Consider the following 23,768-nt stretch of genomic DNA (forward strand, 5'->3'; position numbering starts at 1 on the left):
GTTTGCTCATGCCTTTAGGGCTGGAAACCTGCCGTCCTTACCCGGTCTGGCCTGTATGCGACTCCATACCCACATGTGGTTCCTTGTGGAAATGAAGTCCCTTCTTCACACTGAGGACACCCTCCATCATGTTGTGTGGCACTACCACCCTGTTAAATGGGACTGATTAAGAACAGATCTTGCAGCTCAAAACTGGGCATATATAAAAAAATTAAAAACCTGTACTCCAGCAATAGTCAGTGCCCGTGGAACGTGTGAAACTCTGTTCTCTCAGAAGCTGTGGGGGGGGAAACACTAAACTTACATATGCGCCAAGCTTTGATCCACTCTGCGACCATGTTGCGCATCACTTGCAGGTCCTCTCGTTTTTTAAAAGATTTCTTCACCGGTTTCTCCACCTGTTCGTAGTCTGGTAGTCTCAGTCCTTGCTCCATGGTGTAATCAGCTAGAGTGGGCAGGGCTGTCCACCTCCTCAGGCCTATCGACACCCTCTCAGATCCTGCATGGGTAAAGATGGAATCAGAGCTTCCACTAGCTTTGCAGCAGAAACAAGTTGAGCATCAATGAAGCTCCTTTCAATTCTTTGAGGACGCATTTTCTGAAAGTCTCTTTTATCTTTGATCCCGCCACCATTCTTCTTTCTCCTTCTTCCAACATCCTGAGCCTCACTATTTCCTCTGATCTCAGAAGGAGCTCTCATTATCTCTTCCCTTACTTATGCTGCCTCAGGGAGTTTGGTTGCCTCTTGGGCCAAACACTTCTTTCCCTCGGCTGGGCAACAACAGCAAGACAACTGGCATCTTCGCAGTGCCACTCACATCGGGGATGACATAAGAAAACTACTAGGCACTTGGTCTAAGCGTTAAACAAAGCTTTAATCAACTGTTTTACAACATGGCGGTCGAGTTGTGTCCTTCACTAGTTCCTGTTAAGAATGTCCTGCGCAAGCTGGGCCCATGCCCGAGTATTTATACTCTCCCTGGACAGCGCCACCCGTAGGCTGCTCAGTATTATTTCATAAGTCTTTCTTTCATGAATGACTGATTCATGTCAGGGGACATCTGTGCTAAACCTTTATAAATCACTGGTTAGGCCTCAGCTGGAGTATTGTGTCTAATTCTGGGCACCACACTTTAGGAAGAATGTCAAGGCCTAGATATGGTGCAGAAGAGATTTACTAGAATGGTGCCAGGGATGAGGGACTTCAGTTATATGGAGAGACTGGAGAAGCTGGGGTTGTTCTCCTTAGAGCAGGGATGGCTAAGGGGAGACTTAATAGAAGTGTTCAAAATTATGAAGGGTTTTGATAGTGTAAATAAGGAGAAACCGTTTCCACTGGCTAGAGGGCCGGTAAATAGAGGACACAGATTTAAGATAATTGGCAAAAGAGGGAGACAAGGAGATTTCTTTTACGCAGTGAGTTATGATGATCTGGAACGCACTGCCTGAAAGGCTGGTAGAAGCAGATTCAATAGTAACTTTCAAAAGGGAATTGGATATATAGTTGAAGGGGCAGTCAATGGAACTGAATATCAGGCGCTGTGTATAATAGGCGGCTGATCAGATACCACCCGTTTAGCGCCATCGCCCGAGACAAATTTCTAGGCCATAGTCTCCAAAAGCCTTTTGAAAGAAGGGAGAATGGGAGCAAGATGGAGTGCTTTACAGGGAGATCGAAAGAGCTTGCGAGCACCCGTAAAATAGGCGTGCTGCCTCCAAATTCAGCGTTGCGACCAGTCATGCCCGATCTGGACTGAAAGTGCGCCGGACACCATATTGCCTTGTGCGACCTTTAGGCATCCAGGGCTTCTGCCTGCCTGAAACAGGCATTACAACAACATCTTGCTGAAAAGAAGGCAATATCAAAATTTGAAGACGACGCAAAAATAGGGAGTGTAACCTACTGTGAATTACGTTGACAACACTCCGCTCTACCCCTCCTCCACCTTGCTCCACCACTCCATTGCCTCTGTGTTGTCTTGGATGAGCCACAATTTCCTTGTTAAACATTGAGAAGACCAAAGCCATCGTCTTCAATCCCCAACTCAATCCCATACCCTTGACATCGATTCCATTCCCCTCCCGGGCCACTGTCTCAGGCCGAATCAAACTGTTCACAACTTCGGTGTCCTATTCCAGCTGAGCTTCTGACCTCATATCCTTTCCATCACATCAGTAACCTCCTCCACCTCGACAACACCCTCCCCAAATTCTGGCCTCTTGTCCATCCCCCACTCCCTTTGCCCCACCATTGGTAGCCGTGCCTTCAGCTTTCTAGGCCCCACACTCTGGAATTCCCTCCATACTCCCCTCTGTTTCTCCACTTCCATCTCCTTTTTTTAAGACTCTCCTTTAAACCTACCTCTTTGACCAAGCTTTTGGTCGCCCTACCTAATATCTCCTTATGTGGCTCAGTATCCATTTTTTGATTACATCTCTGTGAAGCGCCTTGGGATGTTTTTCTATGTTAAAGGCAGCATATAACTGCAAAATGTTGTTGCTAATGATGTTGTACCAGGTAAATCAAAGACAGTTCACCAGTGAGAAGAGATGAAGCAGCAATAGCAATTTGCATTTATACAGCGCTGGAATGTTGTGTAGTTTCATTCTATCCATTTAAAGGACATTGTGGCTCTAGAGAAGGTATAAAGTCAACGAGGATGATCTCAGGCCTAAGATATACTTCATGCCTTGGGTTTGGATTCACTGGAGAGGTGTAAGCTGAGAGGGGATCTGATTCAAGTATTTAAAACTATTAACGGCATTGATAATATAGAGGTGGACAGAGCGTTTGAGATAATAGGGGAAGGTAGCACCTATTTAAACTGAAGCAGGGGTGAAGTTGGATGTGTGGAAGTTTTATTTATCTCAGAAGGTGATCGATTTTCTCGGAGGGTGATTCCAGATGTGGTAGTGAGGACCAAGTCTTTGCAACTCTTCAACAAGGACTTACAGACATTTTTGAAAAATGCTGTGAACACGGCAGAGTGGAGGTGACAGGTGAGGTAAATCGTTCTAGGTTTGCAGCCTCTTGGGGGCTGATCAGCTTTGATGGGTTACTGGGTGTTTTTGGGAGGGGGTTCATGAATGGGCTCTTACTTTTTTGCCTCTCCTTAGGGGAGGGGGGAAGGGACAGTAGGTACATGGGGGCGAGTCCAGACCAAGCGTGTAGGGGGGCCGGATGGCTTTTCCTCATGCCACAAACAGGACACCAAGATTACAGACAGTCCAGTTGAGGACTGCAGTTTGTGGCAGGGTCGAAAATGATGTCTTTGGTCTTGCCAATGTTGACCAATCACCATCCTGCCACTCTACATGACAGATTACCAACGCAGCTTTAATAGAACTCGGACCTGGAGGTGCCTGTTGTTTGTCTTTGTCCACTGACCACTCTTCTGGCGACTGAGGAAAGCGCTCCTGGAGGTGCTTCTGATACTCAGAAAAGTTGTCCATGATGATCCGCTCCTTGTATTTCGCACCATGGTGGTGAACCACACTGGACGACCCTGAAATGTAAACCATGGCTAAAACTTAGTGACACAGAACAACGGCTCACATGCTGTTCCCAAACATCACCACCCATCCCATTGCAACCCAATCGCATCCGCAACCTATCCCATATCGCCTATAATACCCAAATAGGAAAAGCACAAGACCATGAAGTACAAGCTCACCCCTTTTTAATAGATCATACCCACAAACCCACCACACACCCCAATCAGAAGCACATGGAGATACCTCCTGTTCCCATTTACACTACACACTTCAATGTCCTTCCCTGGGACATTAACTTAGTCTAAAGGATCATGACATTCTGGGCGACTTTCAGATTTCAACCAGTATCCCTTACTATGTGAACATTTCCCCACCTCAGTGATGTAATCACAGAATGGGTGAGGGGGTGGTCTGTTCAGTGATGTACTCACAGAAGGGGTGAGGGGGGGTCTGTTCAGTGATGTACTCACAGAATGGGTGAGGGGGGGGTCTGTTCAGTGATGTACTCACAGAATGGGTGAGGGAGGGTCTGTTCAGTGATGTACTCACAGAATGGGTGAGGGGGGTCTGTTCAGTGATGTACTCACAGAATGGCTAAGGGAGGGTCTGTTCAGTGATGTACTCACAGAATGGGTGAGGGGTTCCTGTTCAGTGATGTACTCACAGAATGGGTGAGGGGGGTCTGTTCAGTGATGTACTCACAGAAGGGGTGAGGGGGGGTCTGTTCAGTGATGTACTCACAGAATGGGTGAGGGGGGGTCTGTTCAGTGATGTACTCACAGAATGGGTGAGGGAGGGTCTGTTCAGTGATGTACTCACAGAATGGGTGAGGGGGGTCTGTTCAGTGATGTACTCACAGAATGGCTAAGGGAGGGTCTGTTCAGTGATGTACTCACAGAATGGGTGAGGGGTTCCTGTTCAGTGATGTACTCACAGAATGGGTGAGGGGGGTCTGTTCAGTGATGTACTCACAGAATGGGTGAGGGGTTCCTGTTCAGTGATGTACTCACAGAATGGGTGGGGGGGGGGGTCTGTTCAGTGATGTACTCACAGAATGGGTGAGGGGGGGTCTGTACAGTGATGTACTCACAGAATGGGTGGGGGTTCCTGTTCAGTGATATACTCACAGAATGGGTGAGGGGGGGGGGTCTGTTCAGTTATGTACTCACAGAATGGGTGAGGGGTTCCTGTTCAGTGATGTACTCACAGAATGGGTGAGGGGGGGGGGTCTGTTCAGTGGTGTGCTCACAGAATGGGTGAGGGGTTCCTGTTCAGTGATGTACTCACAGAATGGGTGAGGGGGGGTTCCTGTTCACTGATGTACTCACAGAATGGGTGAGGGGTTCCTGTTCAGTGATATACTCACAGAATGGGTGAGGGGGGGTATGTTCAGTGATGTACTCACAGAATGGGTGAGGGGGGGTTCCTGTTCAGTGATGTACTCACAGAATGGGTGAGGGGGGGTTCTGTTCAGTGATGTACTCACAGAATGGGTGAGGGGTTCCTGTTCAGTGATGTACTCACAGAATGGGTGAGGGGGGGGGGGGTCTGTTCAGTGATATACTCACAGAATGGGTGAGGGGGGTCTGTTCAGTGATGTACTCACAGAATGTGTGAGGGGTTCCTGTTCAGTGATGTACTCACAGAATGGGTCAGGGGGGGGTCTGTTCAGTGATGTACTCACAGAATGGGTGAGGGGGGGTCTGTTCAGTGATGTACTCACAGAATGGGTGAGGGGAGGTCTGTTCAGTGATGTACTCTCAGAATGGGCGAGTGTGGATCTGTTCAGTGATGTACTCACAGAATGGGTGAGGGGGGGTGTTCCTGTTCAGTGATGTACTCACAGAATGGGTGAGGGGGGGTCTGTTCAGTGATGTACTCACAGAATGGGTGAGGGGGGGTCTGTTCAGTGATATACTCACAGAATGGGTGAGGGGTTCCTGTTCAGTGATGTACTCACAGAATGGGTGAGGGGGGTGTCTGTTCAGTGATGTACCCACAGAATGGGTGAGGGGTTCCTGTTCAGTGATGTACTCACAGAATGGGTGAGGGGGGGGCTGTTCAATGATATACTCATAGAATGGGTGAGGGGGGGTCTGTTCAGTGATGTACTCACAGAATGGGTGAGGGGAGGTCTGTTCAGTGATGTACTCACAGAATGGGTGAGGGGGGGTCTGTTCAGTGATATACTCACAGAATGGGTGAGGGGTTCCTGTTCAGTGATGTACTCTCAGAATGGGTGAGGGGGGGTTCCTGTTCAGTGATGTACTCACAGAATGGGTGAGGGGGGGTCTGTTCAGTGATGTACTCACAGAATGGGTGAGGGGGGGTCTGTTCAGTGATATACTCACAGAATGGGTGAGGGGTTCCTGTTCAGTGATGTACTCACAGAATGGGTGAGGGGGGTCTGTTCAGTGATGTACTCACAGAATGGGTGAGGGGGAGTCTGTTCAGTGGTGTACTCACAGGATGGGTGAGGGGAGGTCTTTTCAGTGATGTACTCTCAGGATGGGTGAGGGGGGGTCTGTGCAGTGATGTACTCACAGAATGGGTGAGGGGGGTCTGTTCAATGATGTACTCACAAAATGGGTGAGGGGTTCCTGTTCAGTGATATACTCACAGAATGGGTGAGGGGGGGGGTCTGTTCAGTGATGTACTCACAGAATGGGTGAGGGGAGGGTCTGTTCAGTGATGTACTCACAGAATGGGTGAGGGGGGGTTCCTGTTCAGTGATGTACTCACAGAATGGGTGAGGGGTTCCTGTTCAGTGATATACTCACAGAATGGGTGAGGGGGGCTATGTTCAGTGATGTACTCACAGAATGGGTGAGGGGGGGGGGGGTTCTGTTCAGTGATGTACTCACAGAATGGGTGAGGGGTTCCTGCTCAGTGATGTACTCACAGAATGGGTGAGGGGGGGGGTCTGTTCAGTGATGTACTCACAGAATGGGTGAGGAGGGGTCTGTTCAGTGATGTACTCACAGAATGGGTGAGGGGGGGGGTCTGTTCAGTGATGTACTCACAGAATGGGTGAGGGGGGCGTCTGTTCAGTGATGTACTCACAGAATGGGTGAGGGGGGTCTGTTCAGTGGTGTACTCACAGAATAGGCGAGGGGGGTGTCTGTTCAGTGATGTACTCACAGAATGGGTGAGGGGGGGTCTATTCAGTGATGTACTCACAGAATGGGTGAGGGGGGGTCTGTTCAGTGATGTACTCACAGAATGGGTGAGGGGGGGTCTGTTCAGTGATGTACTCACAGAATGGGTGAGGGGGGGTCTGTTCAGTGATGTACTCACAGAATAGGTGAGGCTTCACTTCTATGTACCCTAACTCTGTTCTGCTCTCACTGGTGCCCCATATTTCCCATGTAAAAATCCCCCCTATGACAGCCCATGGCTCTCCTCCCTGCACCTATACATACCACTAATACCTGGGCCTGTGGCTCTGATCTCCACCCTTGAACTAACAGCCAAAGAGAGGATCCGATCGAACTCAGGCAGCAGAAAACAGCAAGCGAAAATGAATCAGAGACAAGCAGAGAAGAACAAAAAGCTTAACACACCAACAAATTGCAACATCTGATCCTCCTCCTCAATCCCATTGCCCCTCCAGCCGGAGCCCCCCCCCCCCCACCTTCCCCCTCCAACATAACTATCTGCTGCGTTGTATCCTCCGACCCCCGGAGTGGGAGACTGACAGACACACACACAATTCTCCACACGGAGAGTTCCAGCAGGAGAAAGGTCAGCTAGCACAGAGATATCAGAGACAACCTCCAAGGGGAGAAACATGATTAGAAACACCAGGACAAATACTGTAGGGAGACACAGGGATTTGCAAAACAAGCACAGTGGTGAAGAGAAGAACAGACATATCACTGGGAGGGAGACAGACTGATCAATGCAACACAGTCAGTTACTAAAATGGATTAAGGGCATCAGACGATTCACCGCAAGCAATCTCAGCTCATTTACAGCTTGCAGAGAATAATGAAGTGTGTGAAATTTAACGTCACAAGAACCAGTAAAAAGCCCAGAATATCATATTAAAACAGACTTTTACTTGTTCAGTACCCTTGATCATGCTTTGTGTGCAAAATACCCATCCCATATTGTTATAAAACAGGATATCCCTCAACTTAAGGGAACCTGCTGGTATAGAGTAAGCTAAGTGAATCATGAAGCAGATCCGAGGGGCTGAATGGCCTACTCCTGTTTACTAATGTTCCTATACAAAAAAAACTACTCCAAAATGCTGGAAAATACACCAAATAAGATGGTAAAAACATATGTTTTGAGGGAGCTGAGAAGAGAAGCTATGCTATTAGGACTATACCTGGAAAATAAACCTGATACGTTATGTACAATATACCCACTTCTAAAATTACAACACACACACAGACCACTACATAGGCAAACAATTGGTAAAATTAAATGATGGCATAACAGGATGATTTGGCGAGTCATACAAGGGATGCCAGATGTGAATTGGAAATATTTCTGTGGGTGGAACATGGGCATTCGGTACTCACTGCAGCCATATTATACCAAATCAGAGCCAGCATGCAGCTGTATCTCAGGGGACAGGGGTCCTGCTCAAATTGACACAAATCCAGTAAGTGCAAATTGACTGAAATATACTGTGCTTGAGGTTGTGTTTTGGGTCCAGTCACACTGAAAAAAGGCAGCAAAACCACAAGTCATGAATTCTACATAATGGGAGTGATTGATATGGGTTGTCTCCAATGTCACACTACATAATGGGAGTGATTGATGCGGGGTGGCGCCATTTGCACACTACACAATGGGAGTGATTGAAATGGGTTGGGTCCATCTACACACTACATAATGAAGCGATTGATATGGGTTGGGTCCATCTACACACCACACAATGGGAGTGTGATTGATGTGGGTAGGGTTCATCTCTCTCTTAGGCAGACGATTTGGAGTTCGACCTCCGAATGTGTGCAGACGCAAGCGTCGTCTGCATACTGTAATTCTATGACAAAGGGTGGGACGACCTTGGATTTGGACTGGAGACGACGGAGGTTGAACAGTTTCCCGTTTGTTCTGTAGATTAGCTCTACACCAGCGGGGAGCTTACTGAGGGTGAGATGGAGCATTGCAGCAAGGAAGATCGAGAAGAGCGTTGGTGCGATGACACAGCCTTGCTTGACCCCAGTCCGTACGTGAATTGGGTCTGTGGTGGATCCGTTGGTTAGGATCACGGCTTGTAAGTCGTCGTGAAGCAGGCGGAGGATGGTGACAAACTTTTGAGGGCAGCTGAATTTGAGGAGGACACTCCATAATCCCTCATGGTGGAGTGTCAAAGAAAGCCATGTACAGCGATTGGTGCTGTTTCCTGCATTTCTCTTGTATTTGACGCACAATGAAGATCATGTCCATTGTACCCCTTAGTGGGCGGAATCCACATTGCAACTCTGGGAGGAGCTCTTCAGCCACTGGGAGAAGGCAATTGAGGAGGATTCTTGCGATGACGTTCCCTGTGGCAGGCAGTAGGGAAACTACTCTGTAATTACTGCAATCGGATTTGTCACCTTTCTTGAAGATGGTCATGATTACGGCATCTCTGAGATCCCCTGGCATGCTCTCCTCTTTCCAAATAAGAGAAATGAGTTCATGTATTTGCGCCAATAGTGCTTCTCCACCATGCTTTAGTGCCTCGGCGGGAATTCCATCTGCTCCTGAGGCCTTGTTGTTTGTTCTTCAGTTGTCGGGTGGCCTTTTCAACCTCATGCCGGGCTGGGGTTGTGCGGAGGTGGTGGCGGGTAGCATGCTGCGGGATGGAGTGGAGGACACTCGCGCCGAAGACAGAGTCTCGGTTAAGGAGATCTTCGAAGTTCTCCTTCCAGCGGGCACTGACTACCTCTCCGTTCTTGGCCCGCAGTGGGGTAGGACCTTGGGTGCTTAGGCCGTAGGTGGTCTTGACTGCGCTAAAGAATCCACGCACGTCGTGGCTGTCGGCTAGCTGCTGGATCTCCTGCGCTTTCTCCACCCACCATCTGTTCTTTAGGTCGCGAGTTTTTTGTTGGACCTCGGCCTTCAGGCGTCTGGTGTCCCTGAATCACTGGGAGTCGTCAGGTTGGTTGTGAGGCGTAGGCTGAATAGGGCTTTCATAGCAGGGTCTTTGAGTGCTCCAGCATTGATTTTCCTGCGGCATGGTTTCTGTTGCCGCCGCTGTTTTGGGGCTACATTGATGGGGATGATAGAGCGGTGGTCTGCCCAGCAGTCGTCAGCTCCTCTCATGGCGGGTGATGCGGACGTCCTTGCAGTCCCTCGCTCGGATGATGACGTAGTCCAGCAGATGCCAGTGCTTGGAGTGAGGATGTTGCCATGAAGCCTTGTACTTGTCTCTCTGATGGAACAAGGTGTTGATTATGCCAAGGCCATGTTCTAAGCATTTCATCAGGAGGAGGGTACTGTTGGAGTTGGCTTTTGATATCCCCTCTCTGCCCAGAGGTCTGTGTCCTTTCCAACTCTGGCGTTAAAGTCGCCATGGAAGATCAGCTTGTCGCCCGTTGGGACTTGGGACAGGGATTGTTCAAGGCTGGAGTAGAATTTCTCTTTGGTCTCGTCTGTGGCTTCCAGTGTTGGGGCGTACGCACTGATGACCATAGCGCACTGGTTCCGGGCTAGGGTGAGCCGAAGAGTCATGAGGCATTCGTTTATTCTGCAAGAGGAGTCTCTGAGATGTCCAACTAGCTCATTGTTTATGGCGAAGCCTACCCCATGGAGGCGGCGTTGTTCTTCAGGCTTGCCTTTCCAGAAAAAGGTGTAACCACCGTCTTGCTCCTTGAAATGGCCTTCCCCTGCCCGCCGGGTCTCACTTAGGGCGGCAATGTCTATGTCGAAACGTCTGAGCTCCCAGGCAACGATAGCAGTACGGCTTTCTGGTCTGTCGCTGTTGGGGTTGTCCACGAGGGTCCTGACGTTCCAGGTCCCGAACTTCTTTTTAAAGGGTGCAAGATGCCTGTGCGTGAGTTCTTTTAACGTGAGGTGGCCGTTGCACACCAGCTACCACACGGGCTTGACAGAGCACTGTCTTGGTCCAATGGCAAGGGGATCCAAGATGATTGGAGACCAGGCTCTGCTACATCGGCCGCGCACACGCACACACGCACACACTCCTATTGTCCTCCACCCTCCTTCCCACAGCTCCTCTCTGCCTGGGTTTCATAGGATGCAGTGTGATCCTCCCGACCTCGCTGTTGGCCATGCTGCAGCTTCTCTGGGCCCCGACCCCACTGCTGGGCTCGTCCTCGCTCCTGGGCCCCATCCTCGCTCCTGGGCCCCATCCTCGCTCCTGGGCCCCGTCCTCACTCCTGGGTCCCGGCCTTGCTGCTCCTCCTGTCCCTGCTCCTGGGCTTCGACCTTGCTCCTGGGCCCCGGCCTCGCTGCTCCTCCCATCCCTGCTCCTGGGTCCCAGTCTCGCTGCTCCTCCCATCCCTGCTCCTGAGCCTTGCCCTCGCTCCTGGGTCCCGACCTCGCTCCTGGATCCCGGCCTCACTGCTCCTCCTGTCCCTGCTCCTGGGCCTCGTCCTCGCTCCTGGGTCCCGGCCTCACTAGCTAGGGCTGACTAGCTAAAAGAGGATGCTGGGTTTTGTTCAAGGTGACAAAGGTTCTCATGGTTATCCTGGATTACGTGGCTCTCTTAGCTGTAGTTCCTCAGGCTCCACCACTTATCTGACGTTTTAACGAAATTGTTGCTGTCCTACAGGAACACCTAAACCCTGCACCGCTGTTGATAGCAGAATGATTTAAATTCCACAGGAGAACTCAGCATAAAGATGAGAGCAATGCTGAGTACCTTACGGAACTACGCAAGCTATCAAAGCACTGCCAGTTCGGAGCAGGACTGGCAGATACCCTACGGGACAAATTTGTCTGTGGACTCCTGAGTGAAGGAACACAGAAGAAGTTACTCTCAGAGAAAGAGCTGACGCTAGATAAGGCTTTCAGCGTGGCAGTATCATATGAAGCAGCAGCCAGGGGAGCTGCAGAAATTCAACAAAAACCACAGGAATACGGCACCCACGAAATGACACAGGGATTTGCAAAATGTTATCGCTGCGGCAGAACTAACCATGACCAGAAGGACTGCTGGTCCAAAGACAAAATATGCAGGCAATGCGGGAAGATGGGACACACTGCACGAGTTTGCAGGTCTGGGAAGAAGACCAGCGACAACAAAAAGGCTACTAAGGAACCGTACAAGAAAGTACAAAAGATGACGGACAGTAGTTCCGAAGACCAGATGAGCGATAGTGAATCCGGGAACAGGAGACTAAGCTGTCTCAAACTTCACAATGTAATCGCAAAAGAGGATCACCGAACCATTTGGGTCACCCTCATGATAGCAGGGTCCCAAGTTAAAATGGAATTGGATACAGGATCAGCGCTAACCGTCATGAATCGACGAGACTACGAGCGGCTATTTTCACACATACCCTTGAGAGAGGCATCCATCGTCTTGACGACGTATACGGGGCAAAAAGTATACCCCAGAGGGAAAATAAGGGTGCCTGTCGAATACAACGGCAAGAAAATACGGAAATTGTATCTCTACATACTGCCAAATGGTGGACCACCGTTATTGGGACGGGAATGGATCAGGAAGATAAACTTAGATTGGCACTCCATTCATGCAATGACGGTGGACGGTAAAAAAGATGAAGACGTCACTCCTGGACGATTGTCAACAATCTTAGCTAACGCCAAAGAGGTATTTCAACAAGAACTGGGCACGCTTAAAGGCATAACCGCCTCGATAAAAATAGAAGAGAGTGCAGTTCCCAAGTTTTTCAAAGCAAGACCGGTACCATATGCAATTCGCCCAGCCGTCGAGGCAGAGCTGGAGAATCTGGAGAAGGCAGGCATGTTGTCTAAGGTCGACTGGAGTGAGTGGGCGACACTCATCGTTCCTGTCATGAAGAAAACGTTAAGCAATAAGCCCGGGGAGCCAAGGAAGGTTCGCATCTGTGGGGATTTCAAGGTGACGGTGAACCCAGTCCTTCACACGGTACAATATCCTCTTCCAAGGATAGAAGACATCTTCGCCTCACTGTCTGGAGGGAAGCGTTTTACAAAAATTGACCTAGCACAAGCATATTTGCAGATGGAGGTTGAAGAGTCCTCTCGGAAGTATCTCACGATAAACACTCACAAAGGTCTTTACCAGTATCATCGATTGGTATTCGGAGTAGCATCGGCTCCGGCGATATGGCAAAGAGCGATGGAACAAGTCCTGCAAGGGATTCCAGGGACTCAGTGTTACTTGGACGACATCCTTGTGACAGGCGAAGATGACAGTGAACACCTTAACAACCTAGAACAGGTGCTCACTAGACTACGGGAACATGGGCTGCGAGCCAACCGCCCCAAGTGCGAATTTTTTAAGAAACAGATATCGTATTGTGGCCACGTGATTGATGAAGAGGGGTTACATAAGTCCCCTGACAAAATTGAAGCGGTTGTTAAGGCCCCAGCGCCTGAAAATGTGTCGCAAGTGAGGTCATTCCTCGGATTGGTGAATTACTACCATAAGTTTTTGCCGAATTTGTCGACAATTCTGCACCCACTGAACGCCCTGCTACGAACGGGGGTAGCATGGAAATGGAGCGATGATTGTAAGCGGGACTTTCAGAAGAGTAAGGACTTAATCACTTCAAGGGAAGTATTGGCTCACTACAACCCAGCACTGCCGATCAGACTGGCGTGTGATGCGTCTCCCTACGGCATTGGGGCGGTACTGTCACATAAATTCCTTGATGGTTTAGAGAGGCCGATAGCTTTTGCGTCACGCTCGTTAACTTCTGCCGAGCGTAACTATGCCCAGATTGACAGAGAGGCCCTCAGCCTAGTGTGGGGGGTGAAGAAGTTCAATCACTTCCTGCACGGTCAAAAATTTACTCTACTAACCGATCATCAACCTCTTGTCTCCATTTTCAACCCTCAGAAGGGCGTACCGATAATGACAGCACAACGGCTGCAGAGGTGGTCCCTTTTCCTAGGGGCACACCAATATGACATCGAGTACAAAGGAACTAAACAGCATGGGAATGCTGATGGATTGTCACGCCTACCGTTGCCGACGGTGGAAGAAGAAGACCTTGTAGTGGATCCAATGGAGTTATTCCACTCGACCATAGTCGAATGTCTCCCTGTGACGAATGCAAACATAGAAAAGGAAACACGGAATGACCCGACACTATCACGGGTTTATGATTTAATGGTGAAGGGATGGCCAGCACATGGCGAACCACTGCTGCCAGCATTCTCGCCGAGAAGAGAACAGCTGTCAGTGTGCAGAGGAACCTTGATGTGTGGATCCAGAGTAGTAATTCCACCGAAGTTGACGGATAGAGTGCTCAATGAGCTTCATGAGGGTCATCTGGGTGGGGTAAAAATGAAGAACTTAGCCAGAGCGTTTGTGTGGTGGCCGGGAATCGATAGAGAAATCGAAGAGATGACCAAGAGCTGTGCAGGATGCCAGAAGGTCCAAAACGCCCCACCACAAGCTCCTCTGCATCCATGGGAGTGGCCCTCATCTCCATGGCAAAGGGTGCACATTGATTTTGCTGGTCCCTTCATGGACTCGATGTTTTTAATTGCGGTGGATGCACATTCAAAGTGGCCAGAGGTAATAAAAATGTCCTCGACCACCACGGAAAAAACTATCGCAGTTTTACGAACCATATTCGCCAGGAATGGGCTGCCTGAACAGATTTGCTCTGACAATGAACCACAGTTTGTGTCTGAAGAGTTCCGGAGGTTCTTAAAGAACAATGGTGTTAAGCATTACACATCTGCCCCATATCATCCAGCCACTAATGGATTGGCCGAGAGGTTTGTCCAAACATTCAAGAAGGCTATCAAGGCAATGTGTAATGAAGATATACCCCTACAACACAAGGTGGACAACTTCTTGTTTGCCTACCGGAATGCGACACATGCGGTTACCAACCAAACTCCAGCCATGATGTTCTTCAATCGAAGACTACGATGCCGCTTGGATTTGGTTAAGCCAAACGTCCGAAGAGATGTGGAGAACAGGCAGTTTCAGAATATGAATGAAAGGCCGACCAGGAGTTTTAAGATAGGTCAACCAGTTTTGGCCCGGGACTACCGCACTGAGAAATGGCAGCCAGGAACGATTTGTACACGGCAAGGACCTCTCATGTATACGGTGGATGTTGGGGAGAGCATTGTAAGACGCCATGCTGACCAGATTCTAGAGTCACTGGAAAACGTCAACTCCACACCACGATCTGATACACCTGGTAATGAAATCGACGTTCCAATTGCAGCTACCGCAGAACTGGTAATATTGGAAGTAGATGAACCAAACAACGACATTGATCCCGACTCAACATTGCCAGAAGAACCTGATACCCCAAAGAGGCGTTATCCAGACAGAATCAGGAAGCCTCCTCAAAGACTGAACTTATAATTGCTTAAACTTAACCAATGTATCTAGCAACCGTAATTGTGATTGTAATTAGTTATCATTTAGTTGTTAAATGAATGTTATGTACTGTTTATCTAAAAGGGGAGGAATTGTTGTGTATGTACCTTTAAGAGAATAACTGGTCTCAGACTGCAGTACCGGCAGTGACCACCCCTGTATAAAAGGCGCTAGTGAGCCTCTGTTGTTTTCAGTTTCACTATTGACTTCCATCAGTAAAGACTTGTTTTGTTCAACTCCTGCTGTCCGTGTCTCAATCATTCACGGACATAATAGTGTACATCAATGGAGGGGGATGGGAAGAGGTTAGAATAATTAGAATCCAACAATGGATCGTGTCATCTGGTGTTAAATGTAAATAAGAACGTTATTATTTAGCAGTACTTCTAGAAGTCTCGCCCTTTGTCTCTTTGCATATTCTATAAATAGCTATGTGTGCGCAATTCCTGCCGTCTCTAGTTACCAGTGTACAGTTCTTGCTCGAACACATTCTCGGTGTAATAGACGTGCTTCCCAAGCTTTGAGTTGAGTACAGTCTTGGGCTTTGGTGGGGGTTCCAAGTGCTTCACTATCAGGTTGGCCGCAGTCCAGTTTACAGCTCCAGGTTCCTCTGCAAAGTCCTCATTCAGTTCAAACCCAGGGACCCTGTGGAAAGCCAATCACAGTAACCATGCTGCCATAGCAATTCTGCTGTTCTTATCAATATTTCATCCTGCTAAGAAGGCCTCACCTCTCCAACACTGGGACAGCACAAACTTCAGCACGACTGCTATCACTGTCCAATAAAGTCCAGCCCAGATCCCTCCTCACCCAAAATATAAAACCTTCTGGAATCGCAGCTGCTCAAACAGGGCTACAGCCAGTAACTGATGTGTCTAAAACATTTTTTGTCACATGTTTATTAGCTGTTCCTGCAAGTTACAGGAAACTTTGTTATATCCGGCACCGACGGGACCGAGCTGTTGCCGATCTATCAAAACTGCCGGACATACAAAGTTAATGTTGAAGCATACGGAGGTTTTCATCTCCGTATCTGACAACAAACACTGTTGCTTAGCAACAGCTTGTAAACAGTCGGTCCGTACCTTGGAAGCATCTCTGTAGCTTAGCAACAGCTTCAGAGAGACTTTCCAGAGCCCGACTGTTGAAAACAAAGCCACAAGAAGGAAAAAAACCTAACAAAACGGCTCCTGATTTCTGCCGGTAGATCGAGGTTTCCGGACATACAACCTCCGGATAAACCAAAGTTTCCTGTAATAAGATTTATCTTCTCTCTTTAGGATGTGAGGAAAGGGCAGGACAATGGGATTCGAGTGGATAGCTCCATTTGAAGAGTTAGCACCGGCAAATCCACAATGGGTTGAATGGCTTCCTTCTGTGCTGTAATTTCTATGATTCCCCTTTTTTAGGAGGTACTGGCTCCTGCTAGGGTACCATTCCATGGCCAGCACGCTCTGGTATCTTACCTAAGCGCCATCCTTCACGATTGACCGGAGAATGGTGAGCGTTGGCAAGCTATTTAAGGCACCTGATCCAGGAGCAGGAACTCTGGCTGATTCCAGGAGCAGGAATAGGAAAGTACCATTGCACCCAACAAGCCTGGCTCTTTTCAGTAAACCAAACCCATCTAACCCACCATATCTGTCAATCCCATCTGTACAGAAAGGCATCAGCGAGATTGGACACTAAATGCAAGAAGGATTCAGGGAACGGGAGAGGAGGAGGGGGAATGTGAGTCTTGGATGGACAGTTCATTTATGGAGAGCTAAGGGTAGCAAGTGTTGACACCAAGCTTCTTGAACACAGCTTTAGCTTGGAATGTAGTAATTTATTTCGTAATGCTCAGCCTGCTGACTGAGCAGTGCTTCCCAGTGAACCCCACCAATTGGAAAGGGATTCATCAAAAGGAACCATCCGGGTTGGCTGTGGGGAGCAGGGGCTCGTGCAGGTTCGAGCTGATCCCCAGTGTCAGGACTCTGAGTTATGAGCAAAGACTGTTGAGGCATGGGCTTTTCAGCCTAGAATGGAGGCATCCAAGAGGTGAGTACAGAAGTAGATTAACTTGATCAGGGAATGGAAAAGGTAAACCCGGATAGTACTTTAAATAAAATTGTCCGCTACCTCCTCCATCCCACTGCTTGAAAGGGCGGTGGAAGCAGATTCAATACTAACTTTCAAAAGGGAATTGCATAAATACTTGGAAAGATAAAATTTGCAGGGCTATGGGGATAGAGCCAGGGAGTGGGACTAAATGGATAGTTCTTTCAATGAGCCAGCACAATGGGCCGAATGGCTGTAAGATTCTGTGATTCTACATCAGAAATACTTCATTGGCCAAGGTTCATCCCAAGGTTGTGAAAGGGGCTTTATGATCGCAGGTTCATTCCTTTCTTCCATCCCTCCCTGGAAAGGTTTGAACTGCCTCTCAAGTATCAATACCTTTAAAGAAAACTGCTCACTTACAGCTCCGCAGGGTTGGGGGGGCGGGGCGCGGGGAGGCAGTGGGAGGAGAGAGGAAGATTTTAGGGGAGGAGTTATTGTGAGAGGCCCCCCCCACCCCATTTTCCTATACTCTCCACCACTGTACTGCCCAATATCATGCAGTGATTCAGAGGGAAGTCGCCCCACCCCAGACTCCTTCTCAGCCAGTCCTTCCTGAGCGTTACTAGCAGAACTCGCACAGATTGATGGGCCAAAACCCAGAGTAAAGGAGATCAGCAGGGTTGAAAAGAACAGTAGCGAAGGCAAGAAAAGGAAGTGCAGAAATGATTAAGTGATGCCAAGCTTGGGTTTTAAAAGCACCTGGGCCATGTTGGCCCTGACACTTGGATCAAAAGGAGAGAAGCATTCCATGTCCCAGCACCAACTTCCCACACCAGCCGAGATCAAAAGTCACAACAGAACAACCTCTCCCCCACACACATGGGAACATGAGGAGGCCATTCAGCCCCTCGAGCCTGCTCCACCATTCAATTAGCTCATGGCTGATCTGTACCTCAACTCCATTTACCCGTCTTAGCTCAATATCCCTCGATACCCTTCCCCAACACAAATCGATCAATCTCAGGCTTGAAAGCTCCAACTGACCCCCAGCATCCACAGCCTTTTGGGGGAAGAGAGTTTCAGATTTCAACTACCCTTTGTGTGAACAAATGTTTCCTGATATCACTCCTAAATGGCCGAGCCCTAATTTTAAGATTGTGCCCCCTTGTTCTGGATACCCCCACCAGAGGAATTCATTTCTATCTACCCTATTAAATCCCTTTATCATTTTAAACACCTCGATCAGATACCCCTCAACCTTCTAAACTCAAGGGAATACAAACTTAGTCTAATTAGCAACCTGTCCTAATTTAATCTTTTAAGCCCTAATATCATTCTGGTGAATCTGCGCTGCACCCCCTCCAAGGCCAATATATCCTTCCTGAAGTGCGGTGCCCAGAACTGAACGTAGTGCTCCAGATCGGACCAGGTGGAGTATTTGTCACCAGGTTGCCCAGCACACACGTTGGTTGGGAGCGATGGTCAGTGGCGAGCTGAGCCGGAGGTGAATGCCACACTGACAGCTGACCACACGCGGAGGTCCTGGCGTTGGCACTGGACGAGTGCCGCTCTCTGCAGGTCCAGCTGAAGGACAGTGCAAGGGAAGCGCTGTGTGGCAGTAAATAGAGCAACCTAACCGGCTGTAAGGAAGCAGGGTAGATGGTAGAACTACATTTTAGAAAGTATTAGGTTTGATCAGTCATAGGGTTCATGAGTTTCAGGTGATGCAGCAGGAAGCTAGAATAGCTAAGCTAAATTATTACTTATTATAAATCACTGCTTAGGCCTCAGCAGGAGTGGTATGTCCAATTCTGGGCACCACACTTTAGGAAGGATATCAAGGCCTAAAGAGGGTGCAGAGGAGATTTACTGGAATGGTACCAGGGATGAAGGACTTCAGTTAGGTGGAGAGACTGGAGAAGCTCGGGTTGTTCTCCTTAAGGCAAAGAAGGCTAAGGGGAGATTTGATAGAGGTGTTCAAAATTATGAGGGATTGCGATAGAGTAGAGAGAAACTGTTTCCACTGGCAGGAGGGCCAGTAAGCAGAGGACACAGATTTAAGATAATTGGCAAAAGAACCAGAGGGTTTTATGAAAGGGAAATCATGTTTAACAAATTTGCTGGAGTTCTTTGAGGATGTACCGAGCAGGGTGGACAAAGGTGAACCAGTGGATGTGGTGTATTTGGATTTCCAGAAGGCATTAGATAAGGTGCCACATAAAAGGTTACTGCATAAGAGAAGAGCTCACGGAATTGGGGGTAATATATTAGCATGGATAGAGAATTAGCTAACTGACAGAAAGCAGAGAGTCGGGATAAATCGGTCATATTCCGGTTGGCAAACGGTAACTAGTGGGGTGCCACAGGGATCGGTGCTGGGGCCTCAACGATTTACAATCTGCATTAATAACCAAGTGTAATGTAGCCAAGTTTGCGGATGATACAAAGATGGGTGGGAAAGCAAGTTGTGCAGAGGACTCAAATAATCTGCAAAGGGATATAGACAGGCTAAGTGAGTGGGCAAACATTTGGCAGATGGAGTATAATGTGGGAAAGTGCGAGGTTATACACTTTGGCAGGAAAAATAAAAAAGCAAATTATTATTTAAATGGAGAGAGATTACAAAATGCTACAGTTCAGAGGGATCTGGGGGTCCTTGTGCATGAAACACAAAAAGTTAGCATGCAGGTACAGCAAGTAATCAGGAAGGCAAATGGAATGTTGGCTTTTATTTCAAGGGGGTTGGAGTATAAAAACAGGGAAGTCCTGCTACAACTGTACAGGGTATTGGTGAGACCACACCTTGAGTACTGCGTACAATTTTGGTCTCCTTATTTAAGGAAGGATATACTTGCATTGGAGGCAGTTCAGAGACGATTCACTAGGTTAATTCCAGAGATGACGGGGTTGACTTATGAGGAAAGGTTGAGCAGGCTGGGCCAATACTCATTGGAATTTAGAAGAATGAGAGGTGATCTTATTGAAACATAAGATACTGAGGGGGCTCAACAAGGTTGACGTAGAGAGGATGTTTCCCCTCATGGGGAAATCTAGAACTCGGGGGGCACAGTTTTAGAATAAAGGGTCGCCCTTTTAGAACTGAGATGTGGAGGAATTTCTTCTCTCGGAGGGTTGTAAATCTGTGGAATTCTCTGCCCCAGAGAGCTGTGGAGGCTGGGTCATTAAATACATTTAAAGTGGAGATAGACAGATTTTTGCAAGATAAGGGAGTGAAGAATTATGGGGAGCGGGCTGGGAAGTGGCTTTGAGCCCAAAATCAGACATGATCTTATTGAATGGCACAGCAGGCTCGAGGGGCCAAGTGGCTGATTCCTGCTCCTATTTCTTATGTTCTTATGTTCTTAGGGGAGAAGAGATTTTTTTTTAATGTAGCGAGTTGTTACGATCTGGAATGCACTGCCTGAAAGGGCGGTGGAAGCAGATTCAGTAATAACTTTCAAAAGGGATTTGGATAAATACTTGAAAAGGAAAAATATGCGGGGCTATGGGGAAAGAGCAGGGGAGTGGGACTAATTGGATAGCTCTTTCAGAGAGCCAGCACAGGCACGATGGGCCAAATGACCTCCATCTGTGCTGTATAATGATCTCAATAAAATCAACACACAACCAAAATTGAGTCTCCCTCGGATGCCCACAGCCACCCGCTGCGGATATCGTGTGCCCATATCGCCGTGTGCCAAGATCCGGCTGCTCTGTGTCAGTACCTGTAGTAGGCGGCCAGTGGAGTCTTGGTCACCTTCTTCACCAAGGCCACGCTGGGCTCCTGGGCTTTGATATGGTCGTAGAGGCTGAAGTCACTGGCGGTCATGATCTCGTCCTGTACCAGGGCGTGGACGTGTGCGGAGCCGTAGCGGTCCTGCAGGAGTCCGCGCAGCCTGACACGGGATGGGCCCCTGGGCGTCTGCTTGGTCACCAGCCACTGCGCCGTCCTCTTGCTCAGCTTCTTCACCAGGTACTCGTCCCATAGCTCGTGCTGCCGCTGTGTGTCGCGGGAATCCTCCGCCGCCCTCTGGGGCGGGCCTCTGCCCTGCTCCGCCACCTCCGTCAGAAACGTTTGAGCCACGGGACTGCTGCCATCTGACAAGGGGACTGCCGCAGTCAAGACATGGCCCGGCGCAGGTGGTTCGTGCCGACGCCCAGGGCACACACTCGAATCGGAATCGCTTGTAGTCACTGCCCCCAGGTGACCCTCCGCCGCCTGCTTGGGCTTCCGGCACACAGAATCGCAGCGATGCGGCACTCGATCAGATCGGCCGGGCTTGCTGGGCGGGCGACCTTTCACCCCTGGGGGCGTGACAACCCCGAAGAGGTCGAACACGCTGCTGCCGTACCTCTCCTTGAACGGGACCCGGTAGAATTGCATGGAATTGATGACATCCTGGGAGAAGCTCACGTTCACGGCCGCGTTTTTGATGTACTTTTCACGCAACAGTTGCCTGTACTTGCGGTGGGGAAGGACGACCTCCTTCAGAGGGAAGACGGCCTTCCAATTCTGGCTGGAGGCAGTGACCCCCACTGTCGGGAGCTTCAAGGAATCGGTGGGAAATTCAGCAGCCACAGGACACAGGGAGTTCTTCACACAGAATTCAATTTTCAATCTATCCATCGCTGTGCGCCCTGTATAGATAGAGATGAAGTCCTAAGTTACTGCACAGTGGGTGAGCTCTACCATCAGTCCACAGCAAAGGAACTCTGACATCAGTCCACAGCTAGCAACATCTCTTTGCCTGTCTCTATCTTTCTCTCGCCAACAATCAGTCTCTGACTCTCTCTGCCCCCTGTTTCTCGCTCTCTTCCTCAGTTCATTTACCATCTCCCTCTGCCTCTCCTTCGCTCTTCCTCTATCTTTCTCTCTCCAACTATCAGTCTCCGACTCTCATGCCCCCATCTCTCTCTCTGGCTCTCCTCGCTCTATTCCTCATAAGAATTGTTACTTTAGTGGGATCGTATTACTGATACTCTACAGATACTGGGAGGGAGATGGAAGGTAAATCTGTAGACAAATGAGTAGGAATAGCAAAATTCTTGTTCTGGGAGATTGTAATAACCACATTGGGCCAGGAAGGGTGAAAATGGGGGGTTGGGGGGAAAGGAATTGAGTTCCTAAAATGTGTGCAGGATTCCTGTCTCAATCTGTATGTCTGTAGAAACATAGAAGATAGGAGCAGGAGTAGGCCATTCGGCCCCTCGAGCCTGCTCCGCCATTCAATGCGATCATGGCTGATCATCCAAATTCAGTACCCTGTCCCTGCTTTCTCCCCATATCCCTTGATCCCCTTAGCCTTAAGAAATATATCTAACTCCTTCTTGAATATATTTAATGAATTGGCCTCAACTGTCTTGTGGTAGAGAATTCCACAGGTTCACCACTCTCTGGGTGAAGAAATTCCTCCTCATCTCAGTCCTAAATGGCTTACCCCTTACCCTTAGACTGTGACCCCTGGTTCTGGACGCCCCCGCCATCAGGAACAGCCTTCCTGCATCTAGTCTGTCTAGTCCTGTTAGAATTTTATAAGTTTCAATGAAATCCCCTCTCATTCTTCTAAACTCTAGCGAATATAAGCCTAATCGACCCAATCTCTCTTCATACGTCATTCCTGCCATCCCAGGTGTCAGCCTGGTGAATCTTCACTGCACTCCCTCCATGGCAAGAACATCCTTCCTCAGATAAGGTGACCAAAACTGCACACAATACTCAAGGTGTGGTCTCACCAAGGCCCTGTACAACTGCAGCAAGATATCCTTGCTCCTGTACTCGAATCCTCTCGCTATGAAGGCCAGCATACCATTTGCCTTCTTAACCGCCTGCTGCACCTGCATGCTTACCTTCAGCGACTGGTGCACAAGGACACCCAGTTCTCGCTGCAGTTCCCCTTTTCCCAATCTATTGCCATTCAGATATTGCCACCAAAGTGGATAACCTCGCATTTATCCACATTATACTGCATCTACTCAATCGCCCAACCTGTCCAAATCGTACTGGAGTTTCTCTGCATCCTCCTCACAGCACACACGCCCACCCAGCTTTGTGTCGTCTGCAAACTTGGAGATATTACATCTAGTTCCTTCGTCTAGATCATTAATATATATTGTGAATAGCTGGGGTCCTAGCACCGATCCCTGCGATACCCCACTATCACTGCCTTCCACTCGGAAAAAGACCCGTTTATTCCAACTCTTTGCTTCCTGTCTGCCAACCAGTTTTCTATCCAAGTCAGTACCTTGCCCCCAATCCCAGGTGCTTTAACTTTGCATGCTAGTCTACAAGGGGAGTGGTGTTGCTAGATATAGTTATGAGCAACAAAACAGATCAGGTAGATAAGTGGATGAGTACCTCAGGACTAGTGGCCATTAGATTAGGTTTATGGTCCACATATAGAAAAGTTAACACAAAAACCAGGAGATCAGATTGGAATAGAGCTGATTTCAGAAAGATAAAGAATGAGCTAGCTGAGGAGGGGTGGAAAGAGATATTGGGACGTACTACTATAGCAACAGTGAGATATTTTTAAAAAGTAGATTGCAAAAGGTGCAAAATATACACCATTAAAAAAAGACTACTTCAAGTTTCAGAATGCTACAGATAAACAGATAAGAAACAAATGAAAATTGAAGCGGTATGATAAAAATAAGTCAGAATACAAAAAATTAAGAGGCTAAGAGAGAGATAAGGAAAGCAAGGAGGGAGTATGAGAAAGAAAGAAGACTGGCATCATTTAGCGAC

General features: G+C 48.6%; 1 pseudogene across 1 annotated transcript in view; it reads right to left on the reverse strand.

The window, feature by feature from the left end:
- Positions 1–23,768, reverse strand: part of LOC147109703 (HEAT repeat-containing protein 4-like) — an 84,371-nt pseudogene that overhangs the window by 24,919 nt on the left and 35,684 nt on the right. The window contains exons 2-5 of the transcript XR_015080151.1: positions 20,749–21,683; positions 15,444–15,625; positions 3,354–3,506; positions 305–499 (exon numbers count right to left, since the gene is read on the reverse strand). The product of XR_015080151.1 is annotated as a HEAT repeat-containing protein 4-like (transcript). The remainder of the gene's footprint in view (positions 1–304; positions 500–3,353; positions 3,507–15,443; positions 15,626–20,748; positions 21,684–23,768) is intronic.

The sequence above is a fragment of the Somniosus microcephalus genome, chromosome 12 (assembly GCF_052327205.1).
Source record: "Somniosus microcephalus isolate GS21.2 chromosome 12, FLI_Smic_1.0, whole genome shotgun sequence".
In the NCBI taxonomy this organism is placed as follows: domain Eukaryota; kingdom Metazoa; phylum Chordata; class Chondrichthyes; order Squaliformes; family Somniosidae; genus Somniosus; species Somniosus microcephalus.